The sequence below is a fragment of the Lepus europaeus genome, chromosome 10 (genome assembly GCF_033115175.1).
Source record: "Lepus europaeus isolate LE1 chromosome 10, mLepTim1.pri, whole genome shotgun sequence".
Classification (NCBI taxonomy): domain Eukaryota; kingdom Metazoa; phylum Chordata; class Mammalia; order Lagomorpha; family Leporidae; genus Lepus; species Lepus europaeus.
This window is the reverse complement of record NC_084836.1, coordinates 59,706,471-59,726,496: the sequence shown is the minus strand read 5'-3', so window position 1 is coordinate 59,726,496 and position 20,026 is coordinate 59,706,471.

Below are 20,026 nucleotides of genomic sequence, written 5' to 3'. Positions count from 1 at the left end.
CTCACAGGTCAGGAAAAATGTATAGTATTTGTCCCTTTGGGAATAGCTTATTTCACCAAGTATAATATTTGCCAGATAGATCCATTTTGTTGCAAATGACCAGATTTCATTTTTCACTGTTGTGTAGTATTCCATAAATACATACCCCATAACTTCTTTATCCAGTATTTGGTTGATACATTTAGATTGTTTGCATGTCTTAGCTATTGTGAATTGAGCTGCAATAAACATGGAGGTGCAGACAGCTATTTTATTTACTGATTTCATTTCCCTTGGATAAATTCCCAGTAGTAGGAGGGCTGGGTCATATGGTAGGTCTATATTCAGATTTTTGATGTATCTCCACTGTCTTCCATAGTGGCTTTACCAATTTACAATTCCATAGTGGCTTTACCAATTTACAATCCCACCAAGGCTAGATTTGGGTACCCTATTCCCCACATCCTTTCTGGCATTTGCTATTTGTTGATTTCTGTATGAAAGCCGTTCCAACTGGGGTGAGGTGAAATCTCATTGTGGTTTTGATCTGCATTTCCTGAAAGCTAGTGATCCTCAACATTTTTCATGTCTTTTGGCCATTTAGATTTCCTCTTTTGAAAAATGCCTGTTTAAGTCCTTTGCCCATCTCTTAACTGGTTTTTTTTTTATGTTGTTGGGCAGTTTTTGATCTATTTGTAGATTCTGGTTATGAAACCTTTATCTGATGCATAGTTAGAAAATAATTTCTCCCATTATGTCAGTCGCCTATTCACTTTCATGACTGCTTCTTTTGCTATGCAGAATCTTCTCAATCTGAAGTAATCCCAATTGTTAATTTTGGCTTTGACTGCCTGTGCCTCTGTGGTGTCCTCCAGAAATTCTTTGTGCCAATGTCTTGCAGAGTTTCTCCAACTTTTTCTAATAGATCTTTAATACATGCTGAGTGTATTTTTGTGTAAGGTGTAAGGAAGGGGTCTTGATGTATACTTCTGCATGTGGAAATCAAGTTTTCACAGCACCATTTGTTGTTCCTTATCCACGTGTTTGCATAAGCTCTAGAGATTCCTGAGTTGCTGATTTCTAGCTTCATTGTATGTGGTCTGAGAAGATGCATAGTATGATTTTTATTTTTTTTTTAATTTGCTGAGACTCAGTTTATGGCTTAGCATATGGTCAATCCTAGAGAAAGTTCTATGCACTGGAGACAAAAATATGTACTCTGTGGTTATAGGGTAGAAGGCTCTGTAGATATCTTCTAGGTCTATTTGGTCTATCATGTCAACTAACTGTTTCCTTGTAGATTTTCTGTCTAGTTGATTTGTTCATTGCTCAAAGTTGGGTATTGAAGTCCCCTGTAACTATTGTATTTGCGTGTTTGAGTCTGCATTTCCATTTAAATCTCTTAACAATTACAGGTGCCATGTAATTATGTGCATATATATTTAATAGTCACAGCCTCCTGTTGAATTTATCCTTTAATTATTGTACATGTCCTTCTCGGTATCTTTTAATAGTTTTTATGTTAAAGTCTATTTTGTCTGAAATTGAGATGGCTACATGAACTCTTTTTTGGTTACTATTAGCATGGATTATCTTTTTCTATCCTTTCACTTTCAGTCTGTGTGCATCTTTGTTGGTAAGGTATATTTCTTGTAGGCAGAAAATAGATGGGTTTTCTTTTTTAATTCATTCAGTCTGTGTTTTTTAACTGGGGAGTTGAGACTGTTTACATTCAGTGTGATGTTCCTGTTTCTGTGTATAGCACATCCTTGAGCATCTTTTGTAGGGCTGGGTGAATAGTTATAATTTCTTTCAATTTCTACTTGCTATGGAAGATCCTTATTTCTCCTTCATTCATAAATAAGAGTTTTACAGGGTACAGTATTCAGGATTGACAGTTCTTTTTCTCTTAGGACTTGGAATATGTCTCACCATTGTCTCATTGTCTGTAGGGTTTGTGATGAGATGAGTCTAATTGAATTTCCTCTGTATGTGATTTGTCATTTCTCTCATGCACATTTTTAGATCCATTCTTTGTGTTTCACTGAGATGTGTTTTGCCAAAATGTGTCATGGTGAAGTGCTTTTCTGGTCATGTCTCTATTGGGAATTCTTTGTATTTCTTGTACTTGGAAGTCATTTTCTATCTCCAGATTGTGGAAGTTTTCTGATTTCATTAAGAAGGCCTTCTAATCCATTCTCTCTTCCCATACCTTCCAGAATTCATAGGATCTGTAAGTTGGATCATCTCATGGAATCTTGTAAACCTCCAACTGTGATTATTAATTTTCTAATTTTTTCTTCTCGTATTTGGTATGTATTATTTCTGGAAGTTTGTCTTCTAGTTCTGATATTCTTTATTCTGTTTAATCTGTTTTATTGCTAAGACTTTCCACTGCATTTTCTATTTGGTCTATTGAATTCTTCATTTCCAGCATTTCATTCTGGCTTCTCTTTAAAATCTCTACTTCTTGGGAGCACTTTTCATTTAGATTATGAATTTGTTTGATTCCTTCTAATTAATCTATTAATTTTCTGAATTTCTTTTCTGGCATATCCTTTATTTCTTCTTCTTCAGCCTCCATTATTGGAGATTTGAATTGCTCTTTTGGTGAGATCATAAATTCTTCCTTATTCTTATTCAGGATTTTTCCTTTGTTCTTTGGCATTTCTGGTTGGTTTCTGTTTGATTTTATTTTTAAATTGATTTCCCTCTCCTATGAGCTGCTATGTGTCTGTGCATTGGAAGTAGAAGCATATAGCACTGCCCCCTGGAGCTCTGTTTACTTCTGGATCATGATGGAGGTGAGTATCAGGGCTTTGGTGCACTAAGCCCCACCTACTGTCACTGGACTCGCTTCTCACTGGTTCATGAAATGAGCCAGGATTTTCGCTGCTAAGGATTACTCCTTGTTGTACAACTTGTGTGTTGGGGAGGAAATCACTCTGAAATGTGATCCTTGTTCCTGGGTAGGGCATGTTGTGAGGTGGCCCCTGCAATTGATATGTGTTTGCGAAGGAGGCAAACATGACAGCCCCCTGCCTACACTCAAAAATATAAACAATCAATATGGCTTCTCTCTTCCAGCTGTAGATCCAGCTGGGGGAGAGGGGGAAAACATAGATTCAGCATGGCATGCCCAACCTTTCTGCCCATTCCCCTATAATTTTTCTTCCCGTTTGGAGCTTCAAATGCAGTTTGCCAGGCTTCCCCACCCACTGCTATCCGCAGCTCTGTAGACTCTGTAGCTTTTACCTGGTTCACTGGGCAGGAAGAGAGAGTCCCTGTGCCACTCCTCTGCTACATGTCCACCACCTCTTCCTCCTCTCTGCTCCCCACAGTGTGGACCTGAGCAGTCTCTGGTGGACTTCTGGGCCACTCTGCACAAACTTCATCACTGCCAGCTTGTATCCCCTCTGCTCCCCACAGTGTGGACCTGAGCAGTATCTGGTGGACTTCTGAGCCACTCTGCACAAACTTCATCACTGCCAGCTTGTATCCCCCCTGCTCACTATCCATTTTACCCCTGCACAACTGGGAATGTCCCACTGCTATAATGCTATCTTGGTCCTCCGCCTCTGAAGATCTCTGCTAAAGAGCTCTTCATAATAAACAATAAGGTTAGGTAGTCCTAACCTTCCCACAGCTTGATAGCTTGACTGATCACAAGACAGGCTTATTCTAGACTCTAGATCTCCCCATCTTCCCTTCTCTTTAGCATTTACTTTAGAAAACCTTTGAATCCTTTCTCTGCCGCTTTAAGATGTAAATGTTTTGAAATTGGCTTGACAGAATTATGGGAAGGTTTTTCTCGAGAATCTGGGAACCATCAATTGAAATGTTTTCAAGGAAGATAGCACCACAGGCTCCCAGTCCCTCTGGGAGGGCAGGTGCATAACTTCCACAGGTACTGCCGCCTCTTATGAAGATCAGAGAAAGTTCACTTTCCCTTTGGGTAAGGCCTAGTTAACAGGTATCTAAGATTCCTTCCATCAGCAATGCCTCTTAATAAATCATCTGCCATCATTTTAGCATAGTTGTGTTTTCAGACTTGGTCTGCGTGTTTCCGAGATATTTATTATTTTATTTATCAGAATAAAATAAAATTCTGTGATTTCTTTTTAAGATTTCTTTTCTTTAAAAATTTATATAAGGTGAACAAATTTCATGCATTTCATATATACAGATTTAGATGCATTGTGATACTTCCCATCCTATTCTCCCACACATGCCATCATCCTATCTCCTTCTTATTGTTCCTTTAAATTTTTACAATGGCATACTTTCAGTTTCTTTTAGAATCCTAAGCTTAACCACACACTAAGTAAAGAATTGTACAAATAGTAAGAAGAAAAAACAAAAACACTTGTCTTCAACATTAGAGACAAGGACTTGTAAACAAAAATCACAAAATGTCAAATTGGCTCATATACATTCTATTTTCTGTACTCTATATTAGTTATAGATCAAGGAAAACATGATGTTTGTCTTGTGGTGACTGGCTTGTTTCATAACATATAATGATTTCAAGTTCATCAGTTTTGTTTTGAAAGGCCAGATTTCATTCTTTTTATTGGTTGAGTAGTAGTGTTCCATAGTATGAATATACCACATTTTCTTTATCCTGCCATTAGTTGATAGAAATCTGGGTTGATTCCGTATCTTAGCTACTGTGAATAGAGCTGCAATAAACATAGGGGTAAACATAACTCTTTCATATGCTGGTTTAATTTTGGATAGGTAAATTTCCAGGTATGGAATAGATGGATGATACAGTAGATCTGTTTGCAGATATCTGAGGAATCTCCATACCATCTTCCACAATGGCTATACAGTTTACATTCCACCATAGTGTATTAGGGTGCTTTGTTCCTCAGATCCTTACCAGCATTTATTGTTTTGATTTCTGTATGAGAACCCATCTAACCAGAGTAAGGTGAAATCTCATTTTTGGTTTTTATCTGCATTTCCATGATGGTTAATGATGCTGAGCATTTTTTCATCTGTCTGCTTGCCATCTGAATATCCTCTTTTGAAAAATGTCTATAGTCTGTCTTAAAATTTGTTGTTATGATACTTGTGGTGGTGTTTTTGTTGTATAAGATTGATATAGCTATCTGGGGTCTCTTGTGTTTCTGTATGAATTGTAGCATAATATTCTTCTAGATATGAGAAGAATGTCATGGGTATTTTCACTGGGATCACAATGAATCTACAAATTGCCTTTGGTAGTATGGACATTTTTAAGATATTCTTCTAATCCATGAAGGATTTTTTTCATTTTTTGTGTCTTTTTTATTACTTTTTTTAGCTTTTTTATTTTTTATTTTATTTATTTATTTGATAGAGTTAGTGAGAGGGAGAGACAGAGAGAAAGGTCTCTGTTCCATTGGTTCACTCCCCTAATGGCCACTACAGCCATCACAGCACTGATCTGAAGCCAGGAGCCAGGTGGCAGGTGCTTCTTCCTTGTCTCCCATGCGGGTGCAGGGGCCCAAGCACTTGGGCCATTCTTCACTGCCCTACGGGGCTTCAGCAGAGAGCTGGACTGGAAGAGAAGCAACCGGGACTAGAACCTGGCAGCCATATGGGATGCCGGTGCCACAGACAGAGGATTAACCAAGTTAGCCACGGTGCCAGCCCCTATTACTTTTCTGTAATGTTTTGTAATTTCACTGTAGAGATATTTAACCTCCTTGGTTATATTTATTCCAAGGTATTTAAATCTTTTTAACTATAATGAATGGGAATGATCTTATGAGTTCTTTGCCAGGCATGGCATTGTCTATATAATTGCTATTCATTTTTTGTGCTGATTTTATATGTTGTAAATTTACCCAATTCTCTTATGAGTTCTAATAATCTCTTAATGTGAGTCTATTGATTTCCTTATAAATAGGATCACCTCATCTGCAAACTGGGATAACTTCACTTCCTCCTTTCCAATTTGTACCAATTTTATTTATTTTTCCTAACTAATGGCTTTGGCTAAAGCTTCAAGAACTATATTAAATAGCAGTGGTGAAGGGGGAAATCCTTGTCTTGTTCTGGATCTTAGTGGAAATGCTTCCAGTTTTTCTGCATTCAATGTGATGCTGGTTGTGGGTTTGTCATATATATTGTCATATATATTGCCTCAATTATTTTGAGGCATGTTCCTTCTACACCCAGTTTGCTTAAGCTTTTTAATCATGAAATGATTTGTATTTTATCAAATGCTTTCTCTGCATCTACCTAGACAATCATTGTTTTTATTCTTCAGTTTATTAATGTGATATATCACATGTTGATTTACATAGGTTGAAACACTCCTGCAATATCAGGAATAAATCCCAGCTGATCTGGTTGAATGACATTTCTGATATGTTGTTGGATTTGGTTAGCTAATATTTGTTGATGATTTTTACATTTATGTTCATTGGGTATTGATCTATAGTTCTCTTTCTGGTTTTGGAACTCAAGTGATAGTGGCCTCATAGAAGGAGTTTTGTAGAATTCCCTGCCTTTAAATTGTTCTGAATAATTTGAAAATTGGAATTATCTCATCTTTTAAAGTTTGGTAGAATTTGGCAGTGAAGCCATCTGGTCCTGGGCTTTTCTTTATTGGGAGGGTCTTTATTACTGATTCACTCTGTGTCTTGGTTATTAGTCTATTTAGGTTTTCAATGTCATTGTGCCTAAAATTTGTTATATTTTATGTGTCAAAGAATCTATCCATTTCTTTTAGGTTTCCCAATTTGATGGCAGATAGCTCTTTGTAGTAATTACTGATGATTCTTTATATTTCTGTGGTATCTGTTGTTACATCTCCTTTTTCATCTCTAATTTCATTGATCTGGGTCTTTTCTTTTTTTTTGGTTAGTTGGGCCAAAGTTATAATTTTTTTTCAATTTTATTTCTTCTATAATTTTGATTATTTCCTCTTACTAAATTTGAGCTTGCTTTGCTGGTTTTTTTCTAGGTTTGAGATGCATTGATAACTTATTTTTTGAATGCCTTTCCCATTTCTTGATGTAGGTACTAATATCTATAAACTTCCCTCTTAATGCTGTTTTGATTTATCCCATACATTTTGATATGTCATGTTGTCATGCTCATTCATTTTCAGTTGTTTTCTAATTGCCATTTTAATATATTCTATGATTCACTGTTCAATTCAGGATCATGCTCTTTACTTTAGTCTCCATGTATTTGAATATTTCCTGGATATTCTTATATTGTTAATTTCTAGGTTCATTCCATTGTGTTAAGAAAAGATACATGGAATAATTTATTTTTTTAATTTCTTGAGACTTGTTTTATGACAGAGCATATTTTATATCCTAGAGAAAGTTCCATGTACTGATGAAAAGAACATGTATTCTGGTACTCGGGGATGAAATGCTCTGTAGTTATCAGTTAGGTACATTTGGTCCATATTGTAGATTATCTCTGTTACTTCTATGTTGATTTTGTCTATTTGATCTGTCCTTTGATGAAAATTGGATGCTGAAGTACCCCATTACTATTGTAATGGATCCTATGTCTCCCTTTGGATCAATAAATATTTGTTTTAAATAGCCAGGCACTCTAGCATTCGGTGCTTATATGTTCATAATAGTCACATCTTCCTGTTGAATTGATCCTTTCATCATTACATAGTACCTTTCTTTATCTCTGCCTTTTTAAAAAAAAATTATTTGAAAGGCAGAGTTTAGAGAGAACCCGCTGGTTCACTCCCCAATTTGCAGCAATGGCTGGGACTGGGCCGATCTGAAGCCAGGAGCTTCTTCTGGTTCTCCCATGTGAGTGCAGGGGCCCAAGGACTTGGGCCATCTTCTTTCTGTTTTCCCAGACCATAGCAGAGAGTTGGATCAGAAGTGAAGCAGCTGGGACTCGAACCTGTGTCCATGGGATGCTGACACTGCAGACGGCAGCTTTACTTGCTACAACACAGCACTGGCCCCCCTTCTTCATCTCATAAGTTTTTGTGTTAGTCTATTTTGTCTGATACTAGGATGGCTACACCTGCTCGTTTCTGCTTTCCATTAGCATGGAATATTTTTTTTTCCATCTTTTGGTGAGGTTACTAGCAGGCAGCAAATATATGGGCCTTATTTTTAATCATTTCAGTGATACTGTATCACTTAGAGAATTTAGGCCATTTACATTCAAGGTTATTACTGATAAATAATTTGGTCCTACCATTTTTCCATACATTTTCCTATTTCTTGCTTTGGATTTCAATTGTACTTTACTAGGAGATTTTCTGTCTTTACATTCTTTTATAATGATTGTCATTGTCTCTGTTTCTAGGTGTATTACATTTATTTGAAAGCCATAGTTACATAGAGAGAGGAAGAGAAATCTCTGTTTCACTTCTCAAATGGCTACAACAGCCATGGCTGGATCAGGTTGAAGCCAGGAGCTTCATTCAGATCTCCCACGTGGACACAGGGACTCCTCTACTGCTTTCCCAGGCACAACTACCATGAAGCTGGATGAGAAGTATATCATCCAGTGCATGAATTTTTATCCAAATGGGATGCTGGCATCACAGGCAGAAGCTTAACCCTCTCTACCACACGCTGGCCCTTTTTTTTCCTTTAATACACTGTTGCTCCTAAATCAAGAAAGGAAGATGGAATTTAGGTTTAGAAGCCAGCTGTGATCCTTTGCTGAGAAGTGCTTTTGTAGATTCTGCCACTTCCTTCAGCTTTTGTTGGGAATAGGACACAGGAGCCCATCATCTTGGTAGAGAGCAAATTCAGAGTAAGAAAATTCTGAAATATCTTTTCTTTTCTATTTCTTTCTCTTTTTTCTTCCTTTCTCCAAACCCACACTCTGCTCCTCATCCTCCTCCTTCCCCTCTCTCTCCAGTGACAATTATCTGTGCTGTTTCCTGTGAAACACTTAGAAAATGTCATCTTATTTTAAATGTTAAGAGCCTAAGAAAATATAAGAACATTATTTCATTCTACTATGAACAACTTTTCTTGCTATTCCAAAAAACAGCATTGAGGCAAGGAAAGCTAAAATGTTAAGGAACACTCTTTAAGGGACGGTAAGTGGAGACAAAATTGGAAGCATGGAAAATGAAATGAAAAGCTTATATCTCAGCAACATATCATGCTGAAATGGCATAGCCAAACATTCACCCTAGGGAGAAATGAGCTATTGGCCTCTTTCATTTTCATATAAACAATTCAAGAGTAACTCAACTTGAACATGGAACCTAGGGGTAGGCAGCATGCAGACCAGGAGCATTGACATCACATGGAAGCTTTAAGACATGCAGAATCTGAGGTCCCATCTAGACCCACCAGAGCTGCCCTGCAGTATAATAAGAATCCGAGTAATGCCAGTGCTTGTTAAATCTTGAGAAGTGCTGGCATAGAAAGCAGTCTCTGGGCTACAAAAACCGTAATAGTGACTCAGACGCAGGTGTCCATCACAGCCTAGCAATGCATATCATCACCAACATGTTCTTCATTATGGGTAGGGAAACAAGGCAAGGAGAAGTAATGTTAACTTCTCCAAAGTCACAAAGCTAATAAATTGTATAAGAAAGTTAAATGAAAGCTAAATAAAACAAGCTGAAGCTCTAACTCTGTGGCTTACTACCCAGAGGACCATGAGCAAATTATCTAATCTTCCTGAGCATGAGGGTCAAGTATACATCCCATGGTTGTTCCATGGATTAAATGAGATTAGTTGTATAAAGAATCAAGTAGGGCTGAATCTGTGGTATAGTGGGTAAAGCTGCTGCCTGCAGTGACAGCATCCCATATGAGTGCTGGTTCAAGTTCTGGCTGGTCCACTTCTGATCCAACTTTTTGCTATGGCCTGGGAAAGCAGTGGAAGACGGCCCAAATGCTTGGGCCCCTGCACTCGCATGGGAGACCCAGAAGAAGCTCCTGGCTTTGGATTGGCACAGCTCCAGCGATTGCAGCCAATCAGGGAGTGAACCAATGGATGGAAGATCTTTCTCTGACTCTCCTTCTCTCTGTGTGTAACTCTGACTTTGTATATGTAAATGTGTGTATTTATTCAATGTTTCCAATCATCTCTGGAAAAAGGTTTTCCTAGGCAGGAATAAATACATTTAATCATCACTCTGTTTGATAAGAAGTGTGAGATACGACAGAAGGTAACCCCAACAGGAGGCATACAGAAGAGTCCCAAGGGGGAGCTCCCTTAACCTTCAGATCATTGAATGTGGAAATAGATTAAGAACTCCAGGGGCAGTTGCTAGAGCAGAAATTCTAAGAGGACATGAAAGAAATCAGGAGAGGAATTGCTTAAAGGGGCATCTTGCTGCCAATTAGTAAATGTTTTTAATTAAATATCTGTATTACACCTTCAAGATTTAAGTACATTCAACCACTAAATTATGCATTTTATTTTAGGTTTTCCTTTTACTTTGTGATTTTCTCTTTCTTTTTTAGCCAGAGGTTTACTCCAAGGGGTACAAGATGAGAGCAATAATAATCTGGAACATGGGCCAGCGCCGCGGCTCAATAGGCTAATCATCTGCCTGGGGCACCAGATTCTGTCCCGGTTCTCCTCTTCCAGTCCAGCTCTCTGCTGTGGCCCGGGAGTGCAGTGGAGGATGGTCCAGGTGCTTGGGACCTACACCCGCATAGGAGACCAGGAGAAGCACCTGGCTCCTGGCTTCAGATCAGCACAGTGCGCTGGCCGCAGCAGCCATTGGGAGGTGAACCAACAGAAAAGGAAGACCTTTCTCTCTGTCTCTCTCTCTCTCACTGTCCACTCTGCCTGTCAAAAAAAATAATCTGGAACATGGTGAGAAGTTGGGAGGTAAAAGCCATGTTCCTAAAATTCTTGTTCTCTCCCAGGACTGTCAAACCATGAAGCAAAAAGAGAAGTCTCCTATAGTGTTTTCAAAGTGATCTGATACAGAAACAATTGAAAAAGACCCTCCTTCCCTTTAACCTAGGCACACACACACACTTTAAGAACACACAAATTCAACTCTGCAGGCAGGCATTCACACACATACACTCCATCCATCTGTTCCCAATGTTTTGCTTTGCTGGTCAGCAGACTACAAATCTTGTAATTTTACTGTATCAATTATCTTTGAGAAAGAAAAAAACTGATTTAAATTTACTTTACAATGTATGTTTGCCTTGAAATTTATCACCAAGCACACACAGCATGGGGCATCCTACAGAGCAGGCTGGGAACATTGCTAAGGTTCCTAATAGCATTTGAACCTCCAATTTCCTAATTATCACCTACTTACTACTCCCTAGAATGAACCTGTTAGTGTATTTTACAGTATTAATAGATCTTTTATTAGCAATTATGTTTCAGAATTGCTTTTCATATAAAAGCCTCTTACTAGCTATGTCATCTCATTGATCTTAACTCAATGTGTTCCTTACAGTCATTTCAAATGGCTAATAACTTGCTAATATAACTTTACAGGTACATTTTGTACCTTTCTCTCTGCTGAACGTAGAGATACCAGCTCATTAAGCATTGTGAAAGAACATAGGCTAAGGCCCTTTCTTTTTACAAGCCAGCCGTGTGAAACCAATCTAACCCTTGTTCTTGTAATGATTGCAGTGTACCACCTCCATAATACCAGGAGGTGGGCAATGGGGAGGGAATGTCACACAGAGCTGCTTTTGCAAGGAATAATGAATATTTGGGTTGTATTTCTAAAGTTTTCTTTCATAAGTTGCTTTATTCTCCCTACTCCTGGCTTGTGTCATTTCAAGGTCTCATCCTTTGCTGGCTAAATTAGGAGCAATCAACTATGGAATCATGAAACTTGCATCAAGGTACATGTCCACTAGATCTAGTGCCTAAATAATAAGTTGCTGCCACTTAACAAAATAGTATCAGAAACAGTGACTCAGCAGGAACCTGCATGGAGTGGTGATTGCTAAGACAATATTTTTCTATCTCCAGTAGGCCTTATGGTTGCATTTGATTATTTGGAGATTAATTTGGAATTATAAGTGTTTGCACTAATTCCAACTGTTTATAGGTAACAGAGAATTATACCTGAAATTTTGTGTACATTTAATAAGAAAATGGAGCTTCATTAACAGTAGAACCAGTATGAATTCAGCAGGCTCTTACTGAATTTAATGTATAAATTTATATAAAACAGACATTGCATACCTGCCAGAAAAAGCAGAGCACAGAATTTAATTTGAATTCCATTACTCCAGTTAAATTAATGCAAGATTACAAATTTGTTCCAATAATTGTTTTCTTTTATTATACTCACTGCTTATGCTTTCATATAAAACCAGTCAGCTTTTCCAACACAGGTTCACAGGAGACCCTTTTAGTAAATGTCTAATTCTGAAGTTTCACTCACAGAAAATACCTACTAACTTAATTCACTTAGAGATATTTTCATAACCTCTCTCATATGGACATAAATGTTCATGGGCTACATCCAAGAAGTTAACAAACCTAAGATAACAGCTCAGCCAAGCTATGGACTCAATTCCTTTTCCACTTTGAGGGAGAACACACAATGCTAGCAAAATAATGAAATGCAATACATCAACCTGTCTGCCTAGGGAACTCTACTTGTTCAGAATAAATTAACTTGAGTAACCAATCCAGAGAGTTGAAATGCAAATAAACCAACATGACTGCACCACAAATTTCTTCTAGTTCTCATGATAGCATTAGTTTTAAGTAACTAGGACACAGACATGGTGACTAACATCACAGTTCTCCTATAATGTTGTACAGGTATGACTATTATATCCTCATCTTCAAGGTATTGTATTTATTTTTTGGATGCATTTTTCCACCTAGTGACTCTGAGCCCATAGGATATTTTTGGTTTTAATAAATTCTTTGTGGGGCTGGTGATGTGGCATAGTAGGTTAAGCCTCTGCCTGTGGTGCCAGTTCCCATATGGGCACTGATTTGTGTCCTAACCATTCCTCTTCCCATGAAGCTCTCTGCTTATGACCTGGGACAGCAGTGGAAGATGGCCCAAGCTTGGGCCTCTGCACCCATGTGGCAAACCCAGAATAAACTCCTGACTTTGGATTGGCCCAGCTCTGGCCTTTGCAGCCATTTGGGGAGTGAACTAGCAGATGGAAAACCTCTCTGTTTCTCCTTCTGTTTCTGTAACTCTGCCTCTTAAATAATTCTTTGCCAAAAGAATAAGTGAATGAATTACTTGACTAGTAATTTATTTTCAAGTGACTTGTTCTCTACATTTATAAATTATGTTAAGTGTTTAAGAGGATTCTAAGATGGCCAGTTAGGGAAAATAGGTGTTGATTTTGACCAGAGGAAATTCTACAGCAAGAAGATGGATGTTGTGGTACAGTGTGGAAACAGCAGACATGCAGCAGCGATAAGGGACACCACACATGACTCCTGCATCTGGGGGCAACGCCAGCAAATGGCAGCAACCTGTGCCACTGACTTGTGATTCTGCAGGAGGAAGAACAGTGCACACTACATTGACTATGACTCTGGCCTGTAGCCCTAGTGGGGAGAATACACCATCCTGATGTCAGTAGAGGCTATGACAGCTCTTTTTCATGTATCACCAGGCCAATTAACCAGAAGAAAAAAAAATCCACATTTCCTACTGACTTTGAGTCTGTCTGGGAGGGTTGATAGGGGCACTTCACAACCCTAAGAGGCTGCCTCACTCCTATCTCCATCTATCACAGCTCTGGGACTCAAAGTGCCAAGGCAGAGCATATACAGGAAGCTGGCTCTAGAAATGACTCTGCTGTGTCCATGGACACAGCAGGCTCATGAGGCTGAGAGTGGATCCTCTGTACCTTGTGGCTGTGGGAACTGTGTGGCTGCACATTAGGCTCAGAGGTAGAGCTGGGTCTCTGGGCAATCACTGTGTCCTGCATAAGGGTCTTAGAGTTCCTTGACTACCTGGATGACTGCCTGGAGTGGGTCAAGGCAAAGAGTTATGTGCTCACACTGAGGACTCCACAGATCTTTTGTGTAGTTCATGCACCAGTGTGACTGAGAGTTGCACCTGCTGTGGGATAACCCCAGACATTGAGCACTTGGAGACAGAAGGTAAGGTTGTAAATACCCTAACAGGCATAATAATACCCTCCACACTAATGACAATAGAAGAGACTTGCAACAACAAAATTGGGTATCACCCTAGATTCTCATCCCACCCAGCTTATGCCTCCGGGTATTCACTGAAGGAGCAGACACTCCATTAAGCCACAGGGGAATGGTTCAAACATGAAACCCATTACTGGAGAAAAAGAACAAGTGTTTCCATGAATGCCTAAAAATAAATGCAGAAATACAAGAAGAACAAGAAAGATGATATGCCTTCCCCAAAGGAACACAATAACACTGCAATATTATAATGTGAAGACAAATAGACTGATGAAATACTTGAAAGCAAATTGAAAAGAATGGTCATAGATTAGTCAGAAGCAAACTCATGAGTTAAAGAATTCCACAAATGACATGGATGAAAAATCTTCCTGTGAGATAGATTTTAAAGAGAAATCAAACTGAAACATTAGATATGAATACTGTCAAATAAAAAATACAGTAGAAAGCCTTAATAGCACAATTAATATCTGAGCTGGAAGACAAAACTTCAGAAATATTCAAATCATAAAGAAAAATTAAAATTTGTAGAGTGCTCAAGATCCATGGGATATTATAAAACACCCCACCTTACACATCATAAAAGTTCCAGAAGGTGTGGAAAGAATGGATTAGGAGGTGCAGGCAGCAAGATGGCAGAATAGGAAGGGAGCACACTGATAGTCCGGGAAGAGACAGTTTAATAAAAGTGGAGATACTGCAGGTTCAAGGAAAAGTAGGGGAAGAAACAGCAGAGGAAACTCTTCCAGAACTAGTGATTCACAGTGGACCTTCATGGAGAGCATGGGAGCCCACAATTTGGGACACCAGCGGCAAACTCAACACACCAGCACTGGAATGTGAGGTGAGCCGAACACCGGCAGCCAAGCAGAAAGAGGAGACTGGAGGGAACAAGGCTTGAAACCCCATGGGGAAAAGTTCACCTGGCTAACTAGAAGAGAGAGGGAAAAAAAATGACCGATACAAACACGAGTTTCTGTGTCTCTCCGCTTAGCTCTCAAAGGCGAGCAAGGCAAAGAGCAGGGGCCATTTTGGACATACATCATAAGCGGGGCGAACTCAGATCTGAAACAGCCCTCAGCCAAGCAGAAAAACCTGACTCGGGGGGGGGGGTGAAGTAACAGGAGATTAGGACCTAGTGGATGTGTGGAGTAAAAGAACTGAGACTGAGTAAAAAGAGCCGGTGGGGGAGAGAACTCACAGAATTCACGTGAGTACTCTCCAGAGATGCTACAATTCAGTAACCTTGGCAACCCAGTGGGAGACTGCAGGAGAATTTGAGTCCACACTGAGGGCAGCACAGATTCCCTGTGTGCTCCTTGGGAAAGAGCTTCCCATCGCTGGCTCCCATGGGTATATCATTCACCTGCTAACTGCCTCCAATTCCATTCAGCTGTGTGGAATTAATTCCCTTCTGAATCAAAAGATTTACCACGCCTAAGCTGGGAGTGTCACCTTTGGCACACCCTTAATGCTGAGGAACCAAACAGAGCTCTCAGGCTGTGGGGCATGAGCACGGCCAGGCCAGGCCAGGCCCGGGGGCTCCACATGCGCAGCTGCTCCAGGGTGCCCCCGCCCGAGCTGCGCGGAATGAAGCCACGCAGAGCCAAGTAAGATGGCGCCCAGAGGAAGTAAGATGGGCGGAATCCAAAGTTGTTTACCACTAAAACTAACTGGCTGCGCAACATCAGGGGAGGTAACAAAACTAGTAACAAGTGTATAGACATAGGGCTAGTCCTATAGAAATCCCCCCATAAGGTGATTTTTTAAGTGATTGGTTGGTCCTTAGCCCTGCCCCAATGACTCTGCAGTTTTGTGTTATAAAAGGTACTATTATGCAAAAGGTAAATGAGTCCTTGCTAGACTTGGCTCCCCGCTGCGTCTGATTGTCTCCAAGACCAGGAGGCTGGGGAACGGGCGAGCGGCACACTTACCTTTCCTCGGACCCAATCCATCCTTGTACGGGTTGACTAAGACCCAACATCAGGCCACACCAATTTTTAGCCTCTAAGGCTCCATCTAAAGCAGGCAGTCCACTTAATACAGTCATAGTATAACAAGAAAAACACCACAGCGAGGGCAGAAGAATCCAAAGAATATCTCTACAATGCCAAGAAACAAACACAAAAACCGAGAAAACAAGAACAAGGATCACATTATTACACCCCCAAATGAACAAGATACCCCAATACAAGATTATGAATATGATGACATGGAAGAAATGCAAGATATGGATTTCAAAAAATTTATGATAACAATTAGAAGTGTTCAAAAACAAATGCTTGAGCTACGGAAAACCATACTGGACAGGACAGAAAATCTCCTTCGAGAAAATGAAATCTTAAGGAGCAATCAAAATGAAATGAAACAACTAGTAGAACATGAAACTGTGATAGTGTAGAGATATCATAATGAAATGAAGAATTCAATAGATCAAATGACAAACACATTAGAGAGCCTTAAAAACAAATGGGCGAAGCAGAAGAGAGAATATCAGACTTAGAAGACAGAGAACAGGAAAGGAAACAGGCAAACCAAAGAAAAGAAGAGGAAATTAGAAATCTAAAAAATATTGTCGGGAATCTACAGGATACTATTAAAAAACCCAACATTCGGGTTCTAGGAGTACCTGAAGGCATGGAGAGGGAGAAAGGATTAGAAGGCCTTTTTAGTGAGATACTTGCAGAGAACTTCCCAGGTCTGGAGAAGGACAGAGACATCCTAGTACAGGAAGCTCATAGAACCCCTAGTAAACAGGACCAAAAGAGATCCTCACCAAGACACGCAGTAATCAAAGTCACCACAGTGAAACGTAAACAAAAGATTCTAAAATGTGCAAGAGAGAAACGTCAGATTATTCTCAGAGGATCTCCAATTAGACTCACAGCAGACTTCTCATCAGAAACCCTACAAGCTAGAAGGGAATGGCGAGACATAGCCCAGGTACTAAGAGAGAAAAACTGCCAGCCCAGAATATTATATCCCGCAAAGCTCTCAATTGTGAATGAAGGTGAAATAAAGACCTTTCACAGCAAACAGAAATTGAAAGAATTTGTTGCCACTCGTCCAGCCCTGCAAAAGATGCTTAAAGATGTGTTACACACAGAAACACAGAAACACGGTCATCAATATGAAAGAAGGTAAAGGAAGGAAACCTCACAGCAAAAGATCACAGGAAGTTCAAAGCATATACTAGAAAATATCTTTGGCTAATGGCAGGGCAAAGTTCCTACTTATCGATAGTCACATTGAACGTTAATGGCTTGAACTGTCCAGTTAAAAGACACAGATTGGCTGAATGCGTTAAGGAACAAAACCCATCTATTTGCTGCTTACAAGAAATACATCTTTCCAACGAAGATGCATACAGACTGAAAGTGAAAGGCTGGAAAAAGATATACCATGTCAACAGAAATGAAAAAAGCTCAGGCTAAAATTTGTTTTACTTTATTTAAAATGTTATCCTTGATTTACATTTTGAAATAAACTATTAAAAAATATCCAAATTAGGATAACATTTTAAATAAAGTAAAACAAGTTCTTTCAACCAGATATTTTGGATTTTGAGCCTTCTTGGCATTCTTGACAGGCACTCAAAAAAATCAAAGTTCCAAACAATCTGGTCTCTAAAATTTCCAGTAAATCTGGGACTTTGGTTTTTCCAGTTTGGGCCCAACTGAAAAAATCGAAGACCTATGTCTCTCATCTTAGACACACCAACTAATCAGTCTATTTGAATTATATTAGAAGTACTGTCAAGATGTGACGTGGTACCAAATTTTAAGTTTCTATAATGGAAAATGCTATTAATACAAATGTTTGAGAATTAAAAAGTCTAATGATCTTGTGTTACTAGACATGATAGTTATCTTAATGAGAAAGCCCAAGAGGCCTAAAGGGTTAAATACTTGTAAAATCCTACAGGTGCTTTCAAAAACACTGGGAAGTAAGCAAGTGCCTCTTGTTGGTTGATGAGTTTATAATTTTAAACATGCAACTTAAAGTCTTTTGTCATCCACAGTTATAAATGATTTGCTGCTCATAAAACGAAAGCGTTGTTGGTTCTGTATTTAGCTGTCCTCCTATAGGCTCCTATGGACTTTTCCCAGCCACTTCTATTTTATTCAGTACTTTGGGATGGATCCGTAAACAGATGAAGCCAATAATGTATTAACAGTACCAACTGAGAGAAAGTATGGTTAACTGAGGTAACTAAAAACAAAAAGCAATTCAAATCAATTAGAAATCTACAAAAAGAGTTAAAGATTTTAAAAGCTATTATTAAAATTGTCATATTGGTCTATTATGCTTTATTATATGTGTGTACATATTGTATGTCCACATGGGGAAATTTTATTAAGAGCTTTATTTTAATTGGCTTATAGATAAGATTGTCCATAAATTTAAGCTGCTAAATTTAATCAAAGATACATTTTAATTCGTGTGACCTGAATCTGTGTATCATATGTTTTAAACGTGTTGGTAGAAAGAAACTAAAAACATTTTAGATGGTTGTGCTTAAGTTTACTGGCTAAACAAACTACACCATGTTAGATATTTAAGAGGTGTTTTCAAATACATGATTCTTAAAATTTATAGAAGGCATTGTACCTTCTGGTAAATGTTTTCTTAAGTTGTTATCTAATGGTTGAAACGGTTTGCTAATTATTCATGTGATATTGCTATTGTCAGCAAGCGATCTAGGACTTGCTCCCTCATTTCTCTATTCTAAGCCCAACTTGTTCTTTCATTTCTCTATTCTCTTCAAGGTAGGAAACTAATTCTGTTATGAAGGAATCTGTAGAACACACAATTTAATCTTTAAAAGAGATGGCTAACATTTTTCTGTAATAGCATAGCCAAAATAAGAGCTTAAATTATAATCTCATAGCAAGATTCACTTCGCCATCAGCGAAGTATACAGTAAGTAGAAAAAACCTCCCTTTCAGACCAAAGGGAAAGAAAGTTTTAAAGTGAGAATATAATTTTCCTCATGGGCATTGTCTACCTTAGAAAAACTACTACAGAACATGCCTGTGACTATAGACTTGTAGTTCAGGCCACCGAAGATTAGAGATGGGACTTGGGCACTCCCTTGACTTGCATCCTCTGGTCTGCTTTAACACAAACCAGGAGGAAAAGAAAGCTCGGCATCAGAAGCAATGGGTGGCAGGCCTATTAATGGCTGATCTGTACAGTGATCTGCCCTCAAGCAGACCCAACAGGCCAGTCCACTGCAGTGGCTTTCAATGTGGTAAGCCTGGGCTTCAGCAGAAGTCAGCTTGTGAAGAGCCCTGGCAGCTCTGCCAAGAGTTGGATCACTGGAAATGGACCTGCCCTGGGGTCGAAGGATGCCCAGGTCAGAGCCACAGATCTTATTGGCTCTAAGCTCAAAAGCCCTTCACTCAGCCCAACTTCCAAATTGACCACTGCAGCTGATGGGACGGCCAAGTAGGGTCAGCAACATTGCAGGCAGAACTGTAAATTTCTTGTTAGAGATGCCACCTGCCTTTCCCTGGCCAGCTCTCCTCCTAGGCCAGCTAAGTAATGAAAGTCAACAGAGTGCCTTCCCCTAGGAGGTTCACACCTCCCTTAGGATATACCCCATGTGAAGAGATAGATAGGTCTGGGCCTCTTAACTTACAAGTCCTAAAGCCCACCAAATTATTACCAGGCCCCTTCTGTCAGGTTCTATTTGCCTCTCAATCAGAAAAATTACTTGTAGCTTAGACAGCACCTTTCTTAGCTCCTCTAATAATGACTCTGTCCTTTGTTCTAGACCCTGTCCAGTGCACTTCGGCCTCATTCCTTTGTAATCATAACCTCTACTCTACCACCCATGGCTCTACTCTCAACCTGTGTGTACTGATGGTCCTCTTCCCCACTTAATGCTGTATAATTGTTCAAAATTTCTCTACAATCCCCTTTACCTACAAAAGATGAGTGACTT